Here is a 20,430-nt window from a genome sequence, read left to right on the forward strand (position 1 = left end):
CTCCCTTTTCAGCAGGAGAAAGTGGAGAGTTGCATCTTTGGGGTGAGGCAATGCCTACATTCTGTTTCTGTACTTTTAAGAAGACAAGGAAGCAGAGACGAGGACCGGAGGAAAATGTGCACATGGGACTCCCAAGAGATAAGCTCCCTGGTTTTTCTGCCTCTACTTCCAAGTGAAAGGATGGATCCAATTTTTGGCTTTCTCTCTGTCCCTACTAATCCAATATATAATGATATTAAATAGATTAAAGCCATGTAATGCCTGCTGTACCTCCAGAACCAGTTTTGCAAGCGTCTATGTTCATTTTAATTCCATTAGCAAGCTTGAACTTGCTGACACTAATTTCTGATTCTGGAACACAAAAATGAAAATCACTGCAAAAATGTATGGGGAATTTGTAAACTGTGGTACTCTTTGCCCCTTCAGGAGTGCCCTTAAAAAGCAAGCCTCCAGAAGCTAATGATCACGCATGTTTCATTCAGAACAAGTACTTTTGTTGGGTGGGAAGTTGAAGGGGTGACTTCCAAGCTCCCCTCTAAGTTTTTATGACACCAAATCACAGAGCAAGAAAAACCATATGACAAGAGAGATTTAAAAAAGACTTGACAATGTGTTTTACCCAGAGCAAAGTGAGCTCAGACATTGCAAACCACAGCTGTCCAAGAATGTGTTTGCAAACCAGACAGAATTTAAAATAAACTTCAGCGGGCAAATGATAAACCTTCCCTAAAAAGGTAATCAGATGGTGAGCGACCCAACTTTGGAAGTGACATTAGGAAAGATTTCTACACCTTACAAAATGCTTTCTTTTATACTTTTAACTCCAAATGGGCCAGCACACTTGTATGGGAGGGGGGATATCAAAAAATTGAAAGGTTAGGACGATGGCATCCTACTCAGCAGGCAGCCGTGGGAAAACAGCAAGAAACTGAGCATGTGGCAGCAGATCTTAAACGGAAAGGAAACGGGCTAAATCCTGAGAATGGCGGAGCAGGAACAAAGAGGTACAAAGTAGGCAAGCTGGAGTCCCAGGGCCACGTGAGCAGGAGGTCCTGGGGAGAGCAGATAGCAGAACTCACCTCAGCCCCCCTGCTGGTGCCCAGGGCAGGTGGCGAAGGGGCGGGGGCTGGCTTGCCTTCCTCCTTTCTGCCTGAGGCCATTCCGGACCTTTATGGCACCACATTTGAAAAAGATCTCATTCTTTTGGCTCAAACCATTCACCTGCACTAACCTCTCTCTACCTGTTATTGGTGTGGTGGCGGGAGAGCTTTGGCTTTGGCTAAATAGACTTTTTAATTTTTTTCATTGTGAAATAGATCACACTTATAAAAGTATGCACATGACATAAGGGTACAGTTTAAAGAAGAATGAGAACAACAAAGTACCCACCACCCAGCTGAAGGAATAAAATATTGCTGGTACCCGGAAGCTCCCTCTGTGCCCTCCCCTTCCCAATCGTCTCCCACCCCATGGCAAGCCACTGACCTAATGGGTACTATTCACTCCCTTGCTTTTCTTTACAGTTTCATGTATTTGTAATGGATCCCTAACCGCCAGAATATTGTTTAATTAAATGCCTGGTTTTGAACTGCACATAATGAAATCATTCTAGTTATAGTCTTCTCAATTTGCTTTTTATACTCAAACAGTATTTCTGAAATTCATCCATATTGATACGTGTGTTACGTGCCAATATGTGTAGCTGAAGTTCATTCACTTTCTCTGTTATGCAGGATTCCACCGTATGAATATACCAAGATTACTTCTCTAGTCCGTTGTTTCCTTTTTTAGTTATTATAAACAAAGCTATTAAGAACATTCTTGTACATGTCTCCTATGGAATATGAACAAGAATTTCTCTGAGCCAAAGCTACTCAAAGAGTGGTCTGCAGACCCACTGCTGGTGCTCAAACAGCCACCGCTTTACAATGAGATAAGGAACTTGCACCAGAATGTAAAGCAACTACATTATTAAATATACTGTGTAATCCAACTGGCATTTTTTCATAGCAGGACTCTATTGCGAAGGCACTGCTGATTTATAGTCTGATACAAGCTCCTCATTTCTTCCTGCCTCTGGTGCTTTGCAGAGTACTTGGCACCCTCACCTTCATCTACCAACCTCCGGGTCACCTCTCCCTAATCAGTGAAGACCGAGGCCCCCCACTCAGCCTCTGTTTTGCTCAACAAAAATTTGTTGGATGAATGAATGAGTGAATGAATGAATGAATGAATGAATGAATGGTTTGTCCTTCCCCACCCCCACATGTACCTCAGGAGCTTCCATGTTCTTCCATGAACCCCACCTCCCCAGCTGACTTGTCCAGGGAAGAGGAAGCACTGACACAGCTGGGAGAGGCAAAGTTCTTCCCAGCATTTTTCATGCTGGAACCAAGAAAGGAGGTCGGTATATCTCCAGTGACAAGAACTAAGATGTCATTCACCTGCGCTGTCAGCAACCTGTCTGTCACCTTGGAAGACGCTGGTCTGCAGTGACAGAGGACAAAGTGCAGGCACAGTGGGAAAGAGCAGAACAACAGTAGGAGCGAGAACCTGGCAGGATTTCAGTCCCTGATTCCAGGTTCTTGGTCTGGTTGCATCCTGCCCTTTCCACAGTGTAATTCAGCCCCATGCCTGGCTTCTCCTTTTGCCCAAGCTGCTTGGAATTGTGTTTCCATATCTGGAAATAAAATGAATAACACGCCATACTGAGCCCTAGGAAAGGTGCAGAAAGCTGGAATCAAAGTTGACCTTTGGACTGCAAAGCTGGTGTTTATGGATAGTTTTAAAGAATGGTTGTCAGTCCTTCAGATTTGTGTTTGCACAAGCACCAAGCCAACAAACACCAACACCAAAACCAAACCAAACAAAAAACTCAAGCAAGTGGGAGATCTGAGGTCACTCTATTGTAGTGTAAGGGTCATTCCCATCTTTCCTACCACAGCTCAGGTATCAGCTTGATGGTTTTGCTTGGGGTACACCCAGGACCACACACACCTGAACGCTGATCTCTCACAAGGCCTGCCGAGGCCCTTTTTATCAGGGGTTTCCACCGTGGTACATCATTTGGAGTGCCATGTGACACCACCGAGAAGGCTGTTTTCCCACATCCAAACATAACCCACATATGTGGAGGGCAAGTCAGCTAAACAGCCAAATTCCAAGAAGAATTTCTGACAGCAGCTGGGACAGCTGGAGAGATGCCTGATAAAAGGAGACGGGGAGAAGCATTAAGCGAAGGGCTCTAAGAAAGAGCAAGAGTCTCCTGAGGCACATTCAAACCAGAAATAATTCTTTCAAAAGCCAGGAGGGGCTTTTAAATCATTTTACCACCAAAATCAAAAGCCTCTGTGGGCATTTCATCTGTCGCAGTTCAACCTGAAGGTGGACACAAAGCAAAATGACGGTCACCATCATGGTGGCTGGAGTGGGTAGAACAGATCCACAGGTCTCCCCCACCCACCCCACGCCTAGGTGAACAACTGAGGGTTTTGGGGTCACCTGGCCACAGTCTGTTTTAGGATCTCCCCAACTTGGGCCTGCCCCTGGCGTAGATGGTCTTGGTGCCCACCCCCCACCCCCGCCCCAGATTCTCTTAGATCCCTTTTGATGGGCTCTGTGCCCTCTCTTCAGGATGTTTTCTCTGTTTTACAGGACTGTTCTTGGGCTACTGAAACCTACTTTGCCCACATCTAGAATAGCTGAAAGTGGCTGGGAATTTAAGCCCCCACTGGTGGCCCTCAGCCAACGAAGGCGGGTGAGGGAGTATGAAACCCTGCTCTCCCGACTCAGGTTGGGACAACTCTGTCTCTCCCACTGAATGCACGGAGCAGGTATTTGAGAACTCTGAAAAGTTAACAGTAGCAAGTAAACCCGAAAAAAGCCCCGAATGTAAAGCACTACCAGACTGGTGGTGAGATTGCTATTATGTTTTCCTCCAATATTCCCCTGTCTGCACTCAAATCAGCGCCAAGCCCAGACAGTGGGGCACAGACTGTGAGGGCAACAGCGGGAGCACTCTACTTCAGGCTCAACGCAGAAAAGGAACTCCTAACGATCAGAGACAATGGGGGAAACCTCCCAGGTACCTGGTTTTTCTTTTTTCCTTTCTATTGTGCCCGAGGCCCCAAGCAGTTCCCTGGCTACAGTGCCTGGTCAATGGCATTTAACTCAAGGATGACCAGTGATTAATATTGATGAATAATATTTATTGAGCACCTTGCTCAGGACTGGTTATCTCAGCTGGGGATGAATAACGTCAAAGCTGGAAGACACGCACCGGAAGAGAAAGTTGTACGTCTTTTGAGAGTTTTAGTTGCCAATTCCCACTTGAGAACATACCACGTTTTCCTTCCTCCTCTTCTTTTCTCCCTTCTTTCCCTCCATCAATCAAAAGAACAAACAAGCCCGCACCAGAGAGCACACACTTTGCGGGAGTTAAGGAGGAACGAGACCCATTTCCTCACCCTCAGCTTCAAGCCCAGACTGAACACTATGAAATAAGCCACGAATAATGAAAGCAGAGAGTGAGTAGAAAGAGCTCTAGATTTGCACTCAGAAGCCCGGGATTCAAAGCACAGTTGTGTCTCTCATTAATTAAACGATGGTGAGCAAATATTACCTTGTCCTTACAGGCCAGTTCCTGGGGCTAGACTTTTTGAGGCAACTCAAGCAAGACCCTCTTCCACTGGTGTCTACCACACTCTGGAATTGCAAGCTACCACCAAGAATATTGTCCAGGTCTCTCTAGTAGCAACATGTTTCCACATGTCAGTCAAGCTGCACGAGAGGGGCAACTGGAGATGTCAGCTTCCCCTTATGATTGTACCCCCTTCTGTATTAATGGTTTTCTCAAACCCCCATCACTCACTGGAGGTACATGGCAAGGGAGAGGCACACAGCACCCTACCCACTGGGTCAACACCTCTCATCCAACTTTCTGCCACTTTTTCCTTCTCCTGTATGTGGGACAAGGGTGGATGATGGGCTAGGGTTTTTGAGGGTATCTTTTAGCAAGTCCTAGCATGTCTCTTTAGGATATAGGGGTACATAACACTTCTAGTTCACCTGGGGACCTAGCTAAGACCAGGAGCATCTTTAATAGTCTGTCACACCAGATTTTTTCATCCTGGAATAAGTGCAATTTATGGGGATATAAAAAAAATCAGGGGCGGCCGGTTGGCTCACTTGGTTAGAGCGCAGTGCTCATAACACCAAGGTCGCCGGTTCAATTCCCACATGGGCCAATGAGCTGTGCCCTCCACAACTAGATAGAAAACAACGACTTGATTTGGAGCTGATGGGTCCTGGAAAAACACACTGTTCCCCAATATTCCCCAATTTAAAAAAATCTGAAATTCAAATTTATCTGCCTGCTCCTTTGTTACTTATCAGAAAGGAAGAAATCACTATGGATCATTTGAATTTGGCTCAGTTAGCAGAAGCTTTGACAGACCTCCAAGAGGACGATCCTCTCTGATCATCAATGGTCTGGTCCTAACAGGGTGGCAATCACAGGCAGTGTCTATCAGAAATCTGTCCCCTTCTACTTGAGCAGAGTCAAGGAGCAAAGGGCCTTGCCCACAAGAGGGATGCCTGGAGGGTCCCTATGCCAACCAATGAACCATCTGCTCACTTCCTTACTTCTAGTCACGCGCTAGGTTTAAATGTCTCAAAATGTTGGTCTTTGTAAAAGAATCACAGTGCAGATGCTTTTCTTGATTTGCTTTGTTCAAGAAAGGAGGAGCTGGGTTTCCAAGATACTAAGACCCCCTTCATAATTTAAAGACAGAAAGGAAAGGAGGGAGGGGAAGAGAGAGAAGAAAGGAAACTAAGATGTAACAGGGATATAGAGGAAGAAGCATGATGAGGAAAATAAACACCAAGAAAGATAATAGGACTACTTATCTTGATATGCAGTGTAACTTCATATACCATCTCCTCAAATCCTTCCCTAATGCTCAGAAATGTTAAGTGATTTATCTAAGATCACACAGCCAGGTAGTAACAGAACCCAGACTAGAATCAGAAACTCTAACCCCTGGTCCAGTGCTGCCTCGGGTCACGTCTCAGAAGATGCCAAAGATAATTCAAATGGTGTGAATTAGAAGTAAAACCAGTGTGTGTGTGTGTGTGTGTGTGTGTGTGTGTGTGTGTGATTAAAAGGTTTATATTTTTTAACCATGGGTCACTGTCAAAATTCCTCTGCTCTAAGGAATAATTGTTAGCCAAACCTCTAGCTGTTAGAGTTAAATGCTTTTATATTCCTCACAGTTGTAAAATAATGCAAAAATAATTTTTTTAAAAAATGCAATAAACAAAATGTGGGGCTATTTTAATAAAGAAACAATTAACCAGAATGCTCAGGGAATTTAATGTCCTGGTTAATTGAATCTCTTCATTACTGAGGACAAATTGAAAATCCTGTCAAAATGCAGCATCACAGCACTTTGTAGGTGGAAGAGAACCCGCAAATCAGTTTTCACCAACTCCCTCCCTCTCCGGCCTGAAGAAGCTGAGGCCCAGAGGAAGCAGCAGCTTGGCCTGAGCCCTGGGGCCAGCTGGGGGTGAAGCCAAGATCCAGGTCCACAGATCGCATGCTCAGAGCTCCCGCGAACTTGAGCTGCATCTCAGCGAAATCACCCATCACCCTCGGATTGCTTCTTAAAATAAAACCCCAGCTTTCACCTTGTCTTTGCCATTTGCTTTTTCTCACAGGTTGGTACAGTCGGTTTTACAGAATTCAGAGCAAACATCCAAGATCTGCTGGTAGCATCAAAAGGTTGGTGTGGTCGAGCGCCCCTTTCTCTTCCTCTCTCTGTCTCGCTCTGATTTATTAGAATTCATTTTTCTCTGTTTGCTCTGATCTTGTTTCTTCACATACATTATTAGTATTCCAGACACAGGGTAAGAGCCTTTTTAAAATATATTTTTTATATTGCTTGAGGCTGAGAGAGACTGCTTTCATTCTTGGAACTCTCTAAACCATCCCCATGACCACAGACTGTTCCTGCATACAAGCTATTACTGCATTCACTCTATCATACTGAAACTGAAATGCATAGCACCGTGCCTCAGTGATACACACTGTTCTCTGTGCACATTCAGTCTTTCAACACATGTATAGAAACACCTACTACGCATCAGGTACTGTACCAGGCACTACGGATGAAGCGGGAAACAAAACAAAAAAATTCCTGTCCTTGCGGAGCTTACATGCTCATGATAACAAATAAACAGACAATAAGCAAATTCATAAGTAAATATATGTAGTATGTGAAATGGTAATAAGTGTAAAGGAGGGGGGCGGAAAGCAGGATGTAGGAGAACAGGGATTGCTGGGGGTGGGCCGCTACTATTTTAGATGGAGTAGGCAGGGAAGGCTTTGGTAATCAAGATACAGAGACCTGAAGGAGGTAAGGGAATGAGGCATGTCACTCTCTGGAAGAAGAGTGTTCCTGGCAGATAATAAAGCAGTAAGTGGACAGCATTTGTAAGTGTCAGGCTACAAATACTTTGCATCAAGTACCAGTGATTTCTGACTTGTTAAAACCTCCTCACCAGTGACATAGTCCTAGAGGTTTTTGGATGTTGATTTAGGGATAAGAGAAATTGTATTGGTGTATTCCATCCACAAGCAGAAGTGCCAAGTGCAGGGATTCTGTAACGAAAAATAGAGGTCATCCAAGCCCTCAACATCAGTGACCAATCAAAAAATTACTACCCACAATGGTCCGTGTTATGATGGTAGTAAGAATGTTGCCAAGGAGAGAGGTAACAACTTAACGATTTTCCTGGAATAAGAGGAAGGATGAAGGGGAATCTCAGCAGAGGAAGTAACAGCCATAACGGCACAAGCAGGATGGTGGATGGTGCATTCAAGGGTCCTCAAGCTTTTTGGTACATTTGGAAGGTAACTTAGGAAATGGGGACAGAATTGGCAGAACTGTGGATGCCACTCTACTTTTTGTAACACTATTAAAATCTTTCCTGGTTGCAACCCACAAAGCAGGATGGGTTTGGGGACATGGGCTATATGAGAGGGGAGGCTCTGGAGAAGTAGATAGGAGCCACATCACAGAGCCACCGATTTTAATATTTGAAGCAGAGGAATGATGTGGCTGGATTTCTCTTTTATAAAGTTTCCATTGCTACATAGAGGATGAAAAGAAGGAAAGACTGGAAGAAAGAATCGATGAAGAGGCTGACAGGTACATAGTAATCCAAGTGAGAAATGTAGATGGCCGGCCCTAAGTGACTGACAGAAGCCACGGAAAGAATGGGATGAAATTGATAGCTCCTGTGAGGACAGGATTGACACAAATTGGTGATGTGTTGAATTTGGGGGCACAGGAAGTAAGCTTAGGGGAAAAGGGAGTTATTCCCTCATGGAAGACAGAGTGAGGAGATAAACAGTATGTTCTGCCGGCTGTTTGGAACTCCTCAGATGACACCATTGGAATATAGACCACAATTGTTACTTTCACAGATGACGGCTTTAACACAGCTCTTATAGAATCGGCCAATTAATTTCGGTTAGTAGATTCCTACTAAAGAATATCAAAAAAGACAAGATAAAATATAAACTAATGTGGTTAATTCTTCAAAAGCCATGACGGGAATTACATATCCAAATGAATATTGTCCCTTCCTTGGAAGCTAAACATTGTTTCCTACAGAGCTGCCACTACCAAGAACTACCGGACTTCTTTTGGGGAACTCCTTTCGTGACCATAACCCCAAAGCTAGAACATTCTCATCTTTTTTAGGAAAAATGTGATTTTTTAAAAAAGATAAAATGTCATTTGCTATAATCAGATCAGTGGTTGCCTGGGACAGGGCAGGTGGGGGCATGGGATGGGGGACTGGAAGACAAAGGGCACATGGAAACTTTTGGGGGTGATGGATGCGTTTATTACCTGGATTGTAGCGATGGTTTTATGAAAGTCAGAACTCATCAAAATGCACACTTAAATATGAGCACTTATTGTATGTCAATTATCTCAATAGTGCTGTTTTTAAAAAGTTTTTTTGTTGCAAAGAAGTAATGACGGAGGCCAATCATCATGCTGAGGAATTCCCTCCAGCCTGATTTTTCAAATGACATCTTAATAATGACTTTTCTTGTGTGTCTTCTAGACTGACTTGAAGGTAAAGAAAGAAAGAGAGGGAGGGAGGGAGGGAGGGAGGGAGGGAGGGAGGGAGGGAAGGAAGAAAGAAAGAAAGAAAGAAAGAAAGAAAGAAAGAAAGAAAGAAAGAAAGAAAGAAAGAAAGAAAGAAAGAAAGAAAGAAAGAAAGAAAGAAAGAAAGAAAGAAAGAAAGAAAGAAAGAAAGAAAGAAAGAAAGAAAGAAAGAAAGAAAGAAAGAAAGAAAGAAAAAAAAAATTTGTGGTAGAATCACTGAAACAAGTGATCTGCCTCCATTATAGGAAGGCCTCACGTGGGCACATCCATCCTAGAATATATGTTTTTAAACTTTGCAGACCTGCCCTATAATCTAAATTGGGATCTAATGACTTGATATCTTCTGGTTCTTCTACTCCCACTCCATGAGGGGCAGTTCTTCAGGTCTCAGATTTCCCCATCTGCAAATATATTTTTCCCTTTGCTTAGCTCATCCAGATAAAGGATTGGATAAGTACCATTGCTTCCACTGGCTGGGGCTTGGGTTTCAGTAAGGGCCAGCCTAATAGAGCTGGGTTCCCAGAAAGTTTTCCTGCTGTCGCCCACCTCACCCTGCCCCACCCCCGCCAAATATTGTCCTCTGACCAGTTTGCCAGTGTCTGGAAATTTACCCTTAGAGGATTCCATCCCTCAGGCTAACCATCCCATTCTCCAAGAATCCCACTTGAAAATAGAATGCTGAGTGGCAGGCCTGGATAGTATGCCAAAGGGGAGAGACTCGAGGTAGCCAGGGGACACCATGAGGCCACCAATGGGGGAAGCGGAGTCCAGAGAGGGAAAACAAGATGCCACAGAGAACCTGAACTAGAGTACTTCCCCATTTTCTTAGCCATTTATTTATTCATTCAAAATACCTTACTGAGCACAAATATCCCCACCCTAATTCTACTTCTGGACTTAGTATCAAGCATAGCTATATAACACAGGAAGTGCAGCCTAGTTGATTAGCATGCTAAAACTGCACTCTAATGTACATCAACAGCAGGAGAGCTGGTCTACGAATCAGCATTTGGTCCCACAATAACTCAGAAGGCAGGTGCTCAGATCATACCTTTCACAGCAGTTTGGAATGAAATAAGGCAGACTATCAACAAATGTAAGTTTCAGGGAAGTATTAAAAATATGAATGCAAAGCAGGTGGGGATAATATTAAAATAGTTCATCTAAAAATAGTCTAATTCCACCCAGTGGCCAAATCCTATTAGGTTTCATGTTCATTTGGGTTCACAATTTGTCTGTATCCTCCTTTGACTTTGTAGGGCCACAGGGAAGAGGGTCTCCTCCATGCTCTTTACACTCAACCCCACACGGGCCCATCATCCAAAGCTGAGCTGAAGAACTTGCAGTTTTAGGGACCAGGAAGAAAATATTGAATATGAAGCCGTCAGGTGCTAGAAAGGGTTTGGAGTGATTTAGAAAGGAAGTTAGTAAGTGTTTTAAATCCTCCTTTTGATTCGTCTCCCTTCAAGCAAACAAAGTTAGAACCACAGTGGTGTCATCTACAAAATTCTCAACAATTTGGCATCTCCTGTGTGTTAGGCCCAGGAGACGTAATGGAGAATGAAGCAAGGCCCAAGAGTGGAAAAGGTCACATCCAGCCATAACCCAGGACAATGTCCTAGAAGTAAAATCCATGCTCAAAACTAATTCATGAGTCTGGCAAAGACACAACTGCCCAGAAAATTCCACAGTTGAGGGAGATCACCAGATCAAAACCCAGGAAGGGGATTGATAGACAAGCTTCATGGCTCCTATCACCCCCGGCCAGCCCTTTCTATAGAAACTGCCTCCTGACAAAGGGCTGGGCCCAGGAGCCTGGGTGTTAGACCATCTGACCCTTGGCTCATGCCATCCTGTCAGCCCACAACTGACTGGAGTGAGGGGGCCCTGTGTGGTCAGTGACCCAGGACCCAAGGCCCCATGTGAAAGGATGAACTAGGCCCTCGGCCTCTCTCCTGGCAACAATAGTAGTTTGTGAAGGAGCCTCGCTCAGTTGGGTGTGACTCTGAGATAGTTGCATTTTTCACCTAGTGCTGTTTGAACCCCTGGTCTGGTGACTGTCCCTTTCTCCCAGCGATTTAGAGGAGGCCAAACAGGTGGTGAGTGGCCAAAGGCAAGATCGAGTGGTCAGGGAGAGAAACAACCCACAGGCTGTTTCCCTGCTAGGCACTTAATTTTTCTGTTTTTTAACAGATAATTTTTCCAAAGTGTCACAGCAGCAGTGCAGTGTAGTGGAAATAAAACTAGAGCAGTTGTCACAACTCTGTACCTTTTTAATTAGCTGTGTGAGATTGGCCCAGCAATTCGTCTCTGCCCTAGATTTCTCATCACAAATACAAGACAAATAATATTTGCCTTACCGCCTGGAAGATTTTGTATGTTCACATAAAAATAGACATAAGAAACTTCGAAAAGGCATCTATAAGAGCTATAGTATTTCATGAAATGTAATTGAGGATGGCAGGTATGAGGGGCACCACCCATGTCAACCAGCAAAAAGAGTCACGACCACCCTCCCTCTGCCAATCTTGATGTATTCAGCACTAGAGAAGCCAAAAGATGAATGTCTGAATCTCCCCAAAAAAAGATTATCTATCTATCTATCTATCTATCTATCTATCTATCTATCTATCTATCTATCTCGGGACACTTCCAGCTTCAGGTAAGTCACACAACTTAGTGAAAGTGGCTTAAACAATAGAAAATGCCCGTACAATTTCCAATTACAAGGTTTGTGAATGTAGTGGCACATTAGTTAGCTTATGTCCTCAGGGTTGCACAAGGGCTGTTTCAGTACCCACAGCACATTCTCTCCCAACCACATCCAAAAGCAGAAGGGAAGATTTTTCTTAAATGTCTCTTTTTATTAGGATAGAAAGCTTGTCCAGAAATGCTCCCCTCCTCACACACACATGCCCAATATAGACCCAGCTGCACAAGATGCTGGAAGAGATTTTCATCCTCTCTAGTGGGAGTGGGTGCTTCCAGCAAGGAAGAAGTGGGGGGCAGTGGTGCAAGGCGGTAGCACAGAGGAGATTGCTGAGGGGCTGGTGAAAGGGTTCGGATGCAGAAAATGGAGTTTATTGTTGCTAAATGAAGCAGAAGGAATTTGTTTCAGGGCATAAACTGGTCAACAAAATTGTTGTGGGAGATGAAGAAGCAGATTCTGGGTTGAGCCTTCAGGAAACAGTCCTAAAATCACCATGCAGAACTGGGTTACCAAGTAAGCTGCTGCCTAGCCTGTGCTCAGAAAGCCAGAAACTCTGGAAGCCCACTGCCATGGCCATGATCGGGAAGCCACCAGCACTGCTGCCAGCTCCTTGACTATATGGTGTCTACTGTGGTTCATACCAGCTCAACCAATGGTCCACCTGTCACTTGACACTCATAAGGCCAGAGACTGGACACTGAGAACCCCACTGCAGCCACTGCAGAAAAACCAAACACCTTCCCAACTGAATTTGTTGTAAGAATCTTGGCCCCACTTCAACTTAGTGATCTAAGCTTTATAGGAGAGCATCCAGTGGGCAGAATCAAATCACAGATTAAATTATAGCTGCAAGAGAGTCTGGGAGATGTAATTATTCGCTCTGAATCTCCTGAAATATAGGAAAGCACACTAGACGAAGGATGGAAGATACTGAGTTCCAACCCCACCAAATCCATGCAACCAACTGTCTGCCACACTCTTTTTCTGGCTATAGCTTCTAACTTTAATTGGGTTAGTCCATATGTTCAAGGGGAGAGAGGAGAAAGTTTAGCCCTATTTCCTGGATGCAGCACATGACAATCCTAAAGAAGAGGCTTGCTGAACATGAACCTGAAAAATCTGGAAGCTGCTACATCCATTTTCCACAGCAAGATAAAAACTTATCTAAGAATGGAGTCAACTGGAGGCAAAGCCAAGAGAGACAGAGGAGCTGGGATCCGATGACATTTTTCAACCCCTGGATTCAGCCATTCCTGAAGCTAACTTGGCTTTTAAGGTTCATGAGCTAATTATCTTCTCTTTTTGTTTAAGTCGATTTTAATTGTCATTTGCAAAAACAAAAATAAAAACAAATCAAAAAATGGATAGAGGAATGTTGTCAAAGACCCACTTTGATCATTCTCCTGAACGTGCAGGAGGCAGCCACAGGCTTATTGAGATTAGTCCCCCAGCTCATTAAGAGTCAACCACTCACACTGAAGGGAGAAAGTCCAGGGACAATGGAGAGATGTGAGTAGCTGGAGCAAGGTGTGCAGCTATCCATGTTTTTCTCCATTGATATAAAAACCACTCCTGTCTCTGAATGCCCAATGCACTGGGGATTTGTTAATTTTGCTCAGAAAGGTTACAGGGGTCTTAACATTTTCCTTGGGGACCTCATTTAAAAGTAATGATAATATCAGAATGCATTATTATATTTTCTAATAGATTTTAAATAAGTATTTACATTTTTGCATTTTGGATGAATAAACGTATTCTTTTTAATCAATCAAATTAATTAATAATAAGAATTTATACATTTGTCTTCCTGTCTAATATTAAAGATGTTGCATAAGTGAACTGCTCAGCATATTCAAGCTGATTTTTTTTTTTTTAATCGTCTAGATGAGGAGAGACAAGAGGCCCAAGGGGTGTGAAGGTCCTCAGCCTTGAATGCATAATAGAGTTGGGTGACCCTTAGGGAGGCCGTGCATGGGGACCCTGTGATGTGCCACCAGATCCCCCTGTGGGAATGGAAAGGTTGTCAGCTGATAGGTCTCAGCTGTCAACCCTCTTTGAGGATTATTTTGGTTGAAGATTACTGCCTCACCCAAGGTCACTGCTCCTTCCAAGGGCAGCCCATATCTGATGACTGATCCAATGCAGGACAGAAAGGCCTGGCTTCCTCGTACTCCTGGGACAACTGAAGGACCCACCTTTGTTGGCAAGCGTTGCAGTCCAGCTTCCCCCTCTGGCCACTCCTGCTCCCTTCCTCTCTCCTCCCCTCCCTTCCACAGGTGTTGACCCACATGGGACTCCCTGTAAAAATTACCTGCTCTCCTATCTCTACCCCAGAGTCTGCTTCCCAGGAACCCCCCTGCAATGTAGTATAGGACAGCCATTTCTGGACTTTGGGATTTAAGCAGGTATAACAGAATAGGATTCCAAACCAATTTTCATATTGCTCAATAGCATCTATATCTGCTGCTCCCTCCCCAACCCCTCTCCTGTTTGGGGGGAAATACAATGATCCTTCATGATCCAGCTTCATGGCCCACCTTCTCCATGAACACTCCCCTGAGCCCTGGAGCGGCAGTGGTCTCTCCCTGTCCTGAACTCCCACGGTGTGTTGTGTGTCCTCTCAAGATGCATCATCTGCTTGGGTATCCTAATTTTTGCATTTTCAGTTTCTGCCACTGAGTCTTTGAAGCAGTGAGTACCTTCTCTGAGACAGTTTCCTCATAAAATGGAAACACTGATACTCCCGAGGATTAAATAAGCAAACAAATACACAGCCCCTCCCCCAGCACCTTGCCCTCAGAAAATGCTCCATGTGCCAATCTCCTCCTCTCTGCTTCCTCCTAAAGGGGCTGCTTTCTTCAGAAACAACGGGGTGTTTGCTCTGTTTCTCCTCTTTCAGGGAGAAGGGAATCAGCAGGAACCTCCTTGAGGGTGTCTGACTACCCCTCACACTGCCTTCCATGGGGCTTGGCTATTTGCAAACAGGCAGGGTGATATCATTTGTGGCTGTGAAGAGACAGAGGACTCACACAGGTACTTCTAAGTGGTCATACTACAGTCCACTTGCCCTTAAACGTCTAAACCTCTGTCTATTTTTAGGATCAGAGTTAATTTTCTGGCTTGGTGTGAGCAGCCAGCCTGAGGGAGGAAGTGAAAAGTGGATGGTGTTTCACTCCTAGGTACATACTCAAAGGAATTAAAAGCAGGGGCTCAAACAGATATTTGCACATCAAGGTTCATTGCAGCATTATTCACAATAGCCAAAAGGTAGACACAACCCAATACATACAGTGAAATATTATTCAGCCTTAAAAAGGAATGAAGTTCTGACATATGCTACAACATGGATGAACCTTGAAAACATTAAGCTAAGTGAAAGAATCCAGACACAAAAGGACAAATGCTATATGACTCCATTTATATGAAGTATATAGAACTGGCAAATTCATAGAGAAAGAAAGTAAATTAGAAGTTACCCGGGGTGGGGGAGGGGGGAATGGGGAGTTACTGTTTAATGATCACAGAGTTTCTGTTTGGAATGACAAAAAGTTTTGGAAATAGTGATGATGGTTGCATATCATTGTGAATGTAATCAATGCCACTGATTTTACATTTAAGTATGGTAAAAATTGTAAATTTTATGTTACGTATTTTTACCACAATTTAAAAAAATTAGTATCATAATATACCAAAAAACATTGAATTATACTTTAAGTGGGTGAATTGTATAATATGTGAATTATATCTCAATAAAACTGTTTTTAAAAATAAAGGATGTTGGGGCGGCTGGATGGCTCAGTTGGTTAGAGTGCGAGCTCTCAACAACAAGGTTGCTGGTTCAATTCCCACATGGGATAGTGGGCTGTGCTCCCTGCAACTAAAATTGAAAACGGCGACTGGACTGAGCTGAGCTGCGCCCTCCACAACTAGATTGAAGGACAACGACTTGGAGCTGATGGGCCTGGGAGAAGCACACTGTTCCCCAATATTCCCAAATGAAAAAACAAAAGTATTTAAAAAATGAAATAAAATAAAGGATGTTTATAATTGTTGAATGATAATTGTTGTGGGGCAAACTCAAAGAGCTGTATAAATTCAAAGAAAAAATCCATAATTGGACAAGAGATGTGACATTTTCGGCTATGGTCTTCCTCTGGACTTGCTTCTCCCTGGCACCCAGAGCCAGTCTGCAGGGCTGCAGTTTCTGAGGAAATTCAGAATTTGTTGCAGACAGTACTGTCCCAGGATTTTTAACATTTCATTTGGCAGTTGAAGACCCCCCAGGGTAGGGCAGGCCTTGAACAGACACTATGGGTGTTAATCTTCCTTCCTTGCGCCTTTGGAGCAGAGAGAAGGGCTAATCCCTGGAAAGACGGACTTCTGGGTATGGGTGGGGTTGGGGGCAGGGACCTCAAGAAGCTAGGAATTCTCTGTCAGAATTCAGAGCCTGCTGGGCTGGCTTGCAGAGCATTTTGGAGCAGTTGGGATGGGATGTAAAAACCTGTACTGTGTTTCACTGAAAATAAGACCTAACTGGAAAATAAGCCCTAGCATCATTTTTTAGGATTACATCCCCTGAACATAAGCCCTAATGCATCTTTTGGAGCAAAAATTAATATAAGACCCCGTCTTATTTTGGGGGAAACAAAGTATGTTTTATATGTCCACATCCCTTCTCACATTTTAATACCAGATACACACCCCCACCCCCACCACACATGACTGCATACCTCAGGTCCTGGGGCAGGCATTTCTCTCAGTGTTCATAGACTGAATTCAATTTAATGCAAGTACTTAATTAGGGAACCCGATTTGCATCATTAACCCAGATGCCTGTAAGCGAAAGGCAGGAAACCTAGGTGAACAAAGCTAGCTTCACTCAATAGGGTTTTTTAGATGAAATCTCTTAATATTCATTTCATTGTTGGCAACTATCTCAATTTCTAAATTTCCTGAATATGCCAAATCCAGGCCAAACTTCATGCCTTTAATTCAGGCCCTTGCCTCTGGGTCTGGCTTGTCAAATGAATTTTTACCACAGTCCTTTAAGGTGAGTGCTATTAACCCTATCTCTGCTACTAAGGTGTCGTACAAGAGGGGTCCCTGCTACCAGGGTCAAAGACAAATTCCCTGATGTCACAAGGCATAGGCTAAGATATATGCTATATCGGGAAAAGGGCGAACGATGAAGCAAGGATCTACAAAACACATGATGGCAGCCATCCCTCAGATCCATGCACGAGAAGGAAGCTGCTGGGCCGGCTGGCATTGTGGGTCTGCGTGGCAATGGAGGCACCACCCCATCCATCACTCTTTCTTTACATAGTACAAGGGTAGAAATGAACTTGACAGCAGTGCCAGACAGTCTGAATCTGGCAGCTGTTGATAGGAGTTGTCTGAAAATGCCAACTGCCCAGGCCTTGGGGTCCTTGGGACAAGTTCAATTTCTTAGTTTTCAGTACCAGAGGCAAATTCTGAAAAAAATCTGTACTGACTCAGGTAAACACAGATATCATTAAGACCTCATGTTCTTTTTCTCAGTACAGCAGAAATACTGGCTCAACACAGATAATAATAAAGCCATGCAGATGGGTGTGTGTGTGTGTGTGTGTGTAGACCTGTGGGGAGGAGGGGTTCTGGGAGAGTTAAATAAATATGTCCTTACCTTTTATAGGATTCTATGTAGTTTGGTTATAGTCAACCTACATAGGCCAACAGCTGTTATAAACTGTACAACTCTAATCGAAGGCAAATGGGACACAGAGCAATTTACACATTATAATGGCTGTTATTTCAAAGTCTCAGATAATTTAATATAGGGGAATCCCAAACACCACACACACACGCACACACACTCATGAGTTGGTGTTAAATCTCTCTTCCCCTGGCCCTGTATTCGTGCCCCTCACCTTTCCTTCTCCCAGTCCTAAGGATTTATGTATCCCACTGACTGGCCTTCATAACGGAGACATTCTTTGGGCTCTGTGGTTTGCTGGAATAATTTTGCCATGTCTGAGAAGCTGTTGAAGTGACAACTTCCCCTGTCCACTGGCTCTGTCTCCTCTCACAGCTGTAGCAATGTGAGCACCTAATGTAAATGCAGTGAACGCCCTGGGAGAAATCCCTGGTTGGAGAGAACAGGCTGTGAGATGAGGATGACATTCCAAATAACGCAGACAGCATTTGGAGATCCAGCCTGCAAATCACCACCAGCTATAGAACGTACAGAGACACGTGGACAGAAAGTTTGAGAGGGAAAATTACATGGGGGTCATTTCAAGCACGGATTCTGACCACCCAGAAAGCAGTCAGCCAGAGAAGGATCCACTGGTATCTGACAGTGACCTTGTGGTCCTCACCTTACTGCCTTAATAATGGGTGGATAATGGTCAACATATTTAGAAAGGCAATTATTTTTCTCCAGTGTGCTTGCTTACTCAATTTGCAAGCCCAGGGCCAAGGCTTGGCTGTCTGGGATGACAGGGAGCTAAGATTCTGTTCTTTAATCATCCTTATTTTTAGTCATGGGGACCAGGGAGTTGAATTACTATGCTATCATCCCCTTGGGCTGAAATCCATCTGTTCCTAAGAATCTTAATGGGAAGTTTAGGTGTGTTTCTTTCTTTCATAACCTTTATTTTGGGGGCATAGGCATTCTCCCAAAATAACTTTTAAAAAATCCAGATTTGCTAAACTGCTTATAATTTCCTCTTTATCATCTCCATCATCATTACTCCCCAAAGTCACTTAAGTCCCCCCACCTGAACACCTACGACATAGAGAATGCTATGTTGAAAAGTCATCTTTCCTTTAATAGATAACTGCACAGAACAGCAAGGAGGCGCTGGAGGAGGTGGAGTATTACGTATGCTCGTCATGGAATTTGGAGAGCAAGCTCGTGTTTGGGAATTCAGCCGGTCCTCTTCATGGAGCCGGGTCAGTCCTCGGCTGAACGTCAGCGTACACTCCTGACCTGTCTGCAACTTCCATTTGATGGTTTTGACCTTTCCAACAGGGTGTGTTACTGTGGCAAGCTGCGCATTGGTTCAATGAGCCTCATTTGGAATCAGATGACTTATTATGTCTTTTCTGGCTTCCTACACCATGCTAATTAGTGTAGTTTACCTAACCGGAGCCAGCAAGAGCTGCCTCAAACGCCGCATCCCTTTCTACTGAATCTATGAAGCTTGTTTGACTAGATAGTAAACGTTAGTTGCTAAAAGTGGCCCTGAGAGTGTTTGCAGGCACAGGCTCCCTCCTCCCCGTTCCTGCCCTCTCCCCTGCCCCCAATCTTTCTTCTTCCTTGTCACTTTTTGTGATAATAACACTTTGATCTTTAGTCATCTTTTTTATCTTTCCAGTTAGTGTCACACCTGTGAGCTCATCTGAGAAAGACTTTAGGAACAGGATGGCAGGCGAAGGAGGGAACCTGGGGGGCAGTGAGCTATGGGGCTGGCCTGAGAGTACAGGTGGAAGGCTGAGAATGTTTCTGAGAAAGGGCAGCCTGCCAAGGTTATTACCTTGACCCGTGAGAGACACAGTGGGCAGAGCTCAGGTCAGCCTTCTCCAAAGTGGAAATGACCAAAGTCTGGCTCTGGTGACGGGCAGCCTTGATGAAGTTCACTCTGAAGCAGTGGCAGGTGTGAGCCTAAAACCTCGCTCTTTCCCATCCTACATCTTCCCACTGGATCAGTGCTTCTCAAACAGTTTTAGCCACAGAATCTTCACCCGAAACACAGTTTAGGCAAAATCCACTGTTTAAAGCAGTAGAAGCTGAGTCACTGGGGGCAGAAGGAATGGGGTAGAGGGAACAAGCTTCCTCCTCAGTCTCCCCCTCTCCCCACTTCTGTCCTTGCAATACCCCAAGCAAACATCCCAGTAACTGTGTTTGGGAAAACACTGCACCTCTAGACCACGCAGCCTCCTTTAGGCAGAAGGACATTGTAATCTTAGCCTTCCCGACCTTACTCTCCCTTCCCCCAACCAGAGAGGACAGATGTTCCCAAGACATTGAGCTGAAATTCAAGTCGGAGAAATTTGTAGGGGCTGTTTACTTGGTGTTCCATGCCTAGCAGGTTCTCTGTGCCCTCTGGCTGGATCATCCCTCTGGGGGGATGGAGGGGTTGCAGACAGTGCCAGGAAGCCTGGGCAGCCCTGGGTGGCAATGCTGCTGGCTCAAAGACACGTGGTGTCTGATAGCTGCCCGCTTGCTTGATCCTTCCCATATCTCTCCCTCTTACAGACAGATTTCTGGCTCTGTTGTATGGGGTTTCCTCATGCCTTCTCATCCCTTCTGTACCAAGTCTACATCAAATTAGACAGCGGGATTTGGGGCTGGGGGAGAAGATCTGGAAATGTTAGTGCCCAAGAAAGTCCCGCTTTTTTTTTTTTTTTTTTTTTTTTTTTTAACTCCTGAGCAGCACCTAGCTGCATCTAGCAGAATGGAATCTAGTGGACTCCTCCTTGACATCTCCTGGGAGCAGTAGAAAGTGCGCTGGACCTGGGGTTGGGAGCCGGGCTCTATTCCAGCTTTGTCAT

The sequence above is a fragment of the Rhinolophus sinicus genome, linkage group LG05 (assembly GCF_036562045.2).
Source record: "Rhinolophus sinicus isolate RSC01 linkage group LG05, ASM3656204v1, whole genome shotgun sequence".
NCBI lineage: Eukaryota > Metazoa > Chordata > Mammalia > Chiroptera > Rhinolophidae > Rhinolophus > Rhinolophus sinicus.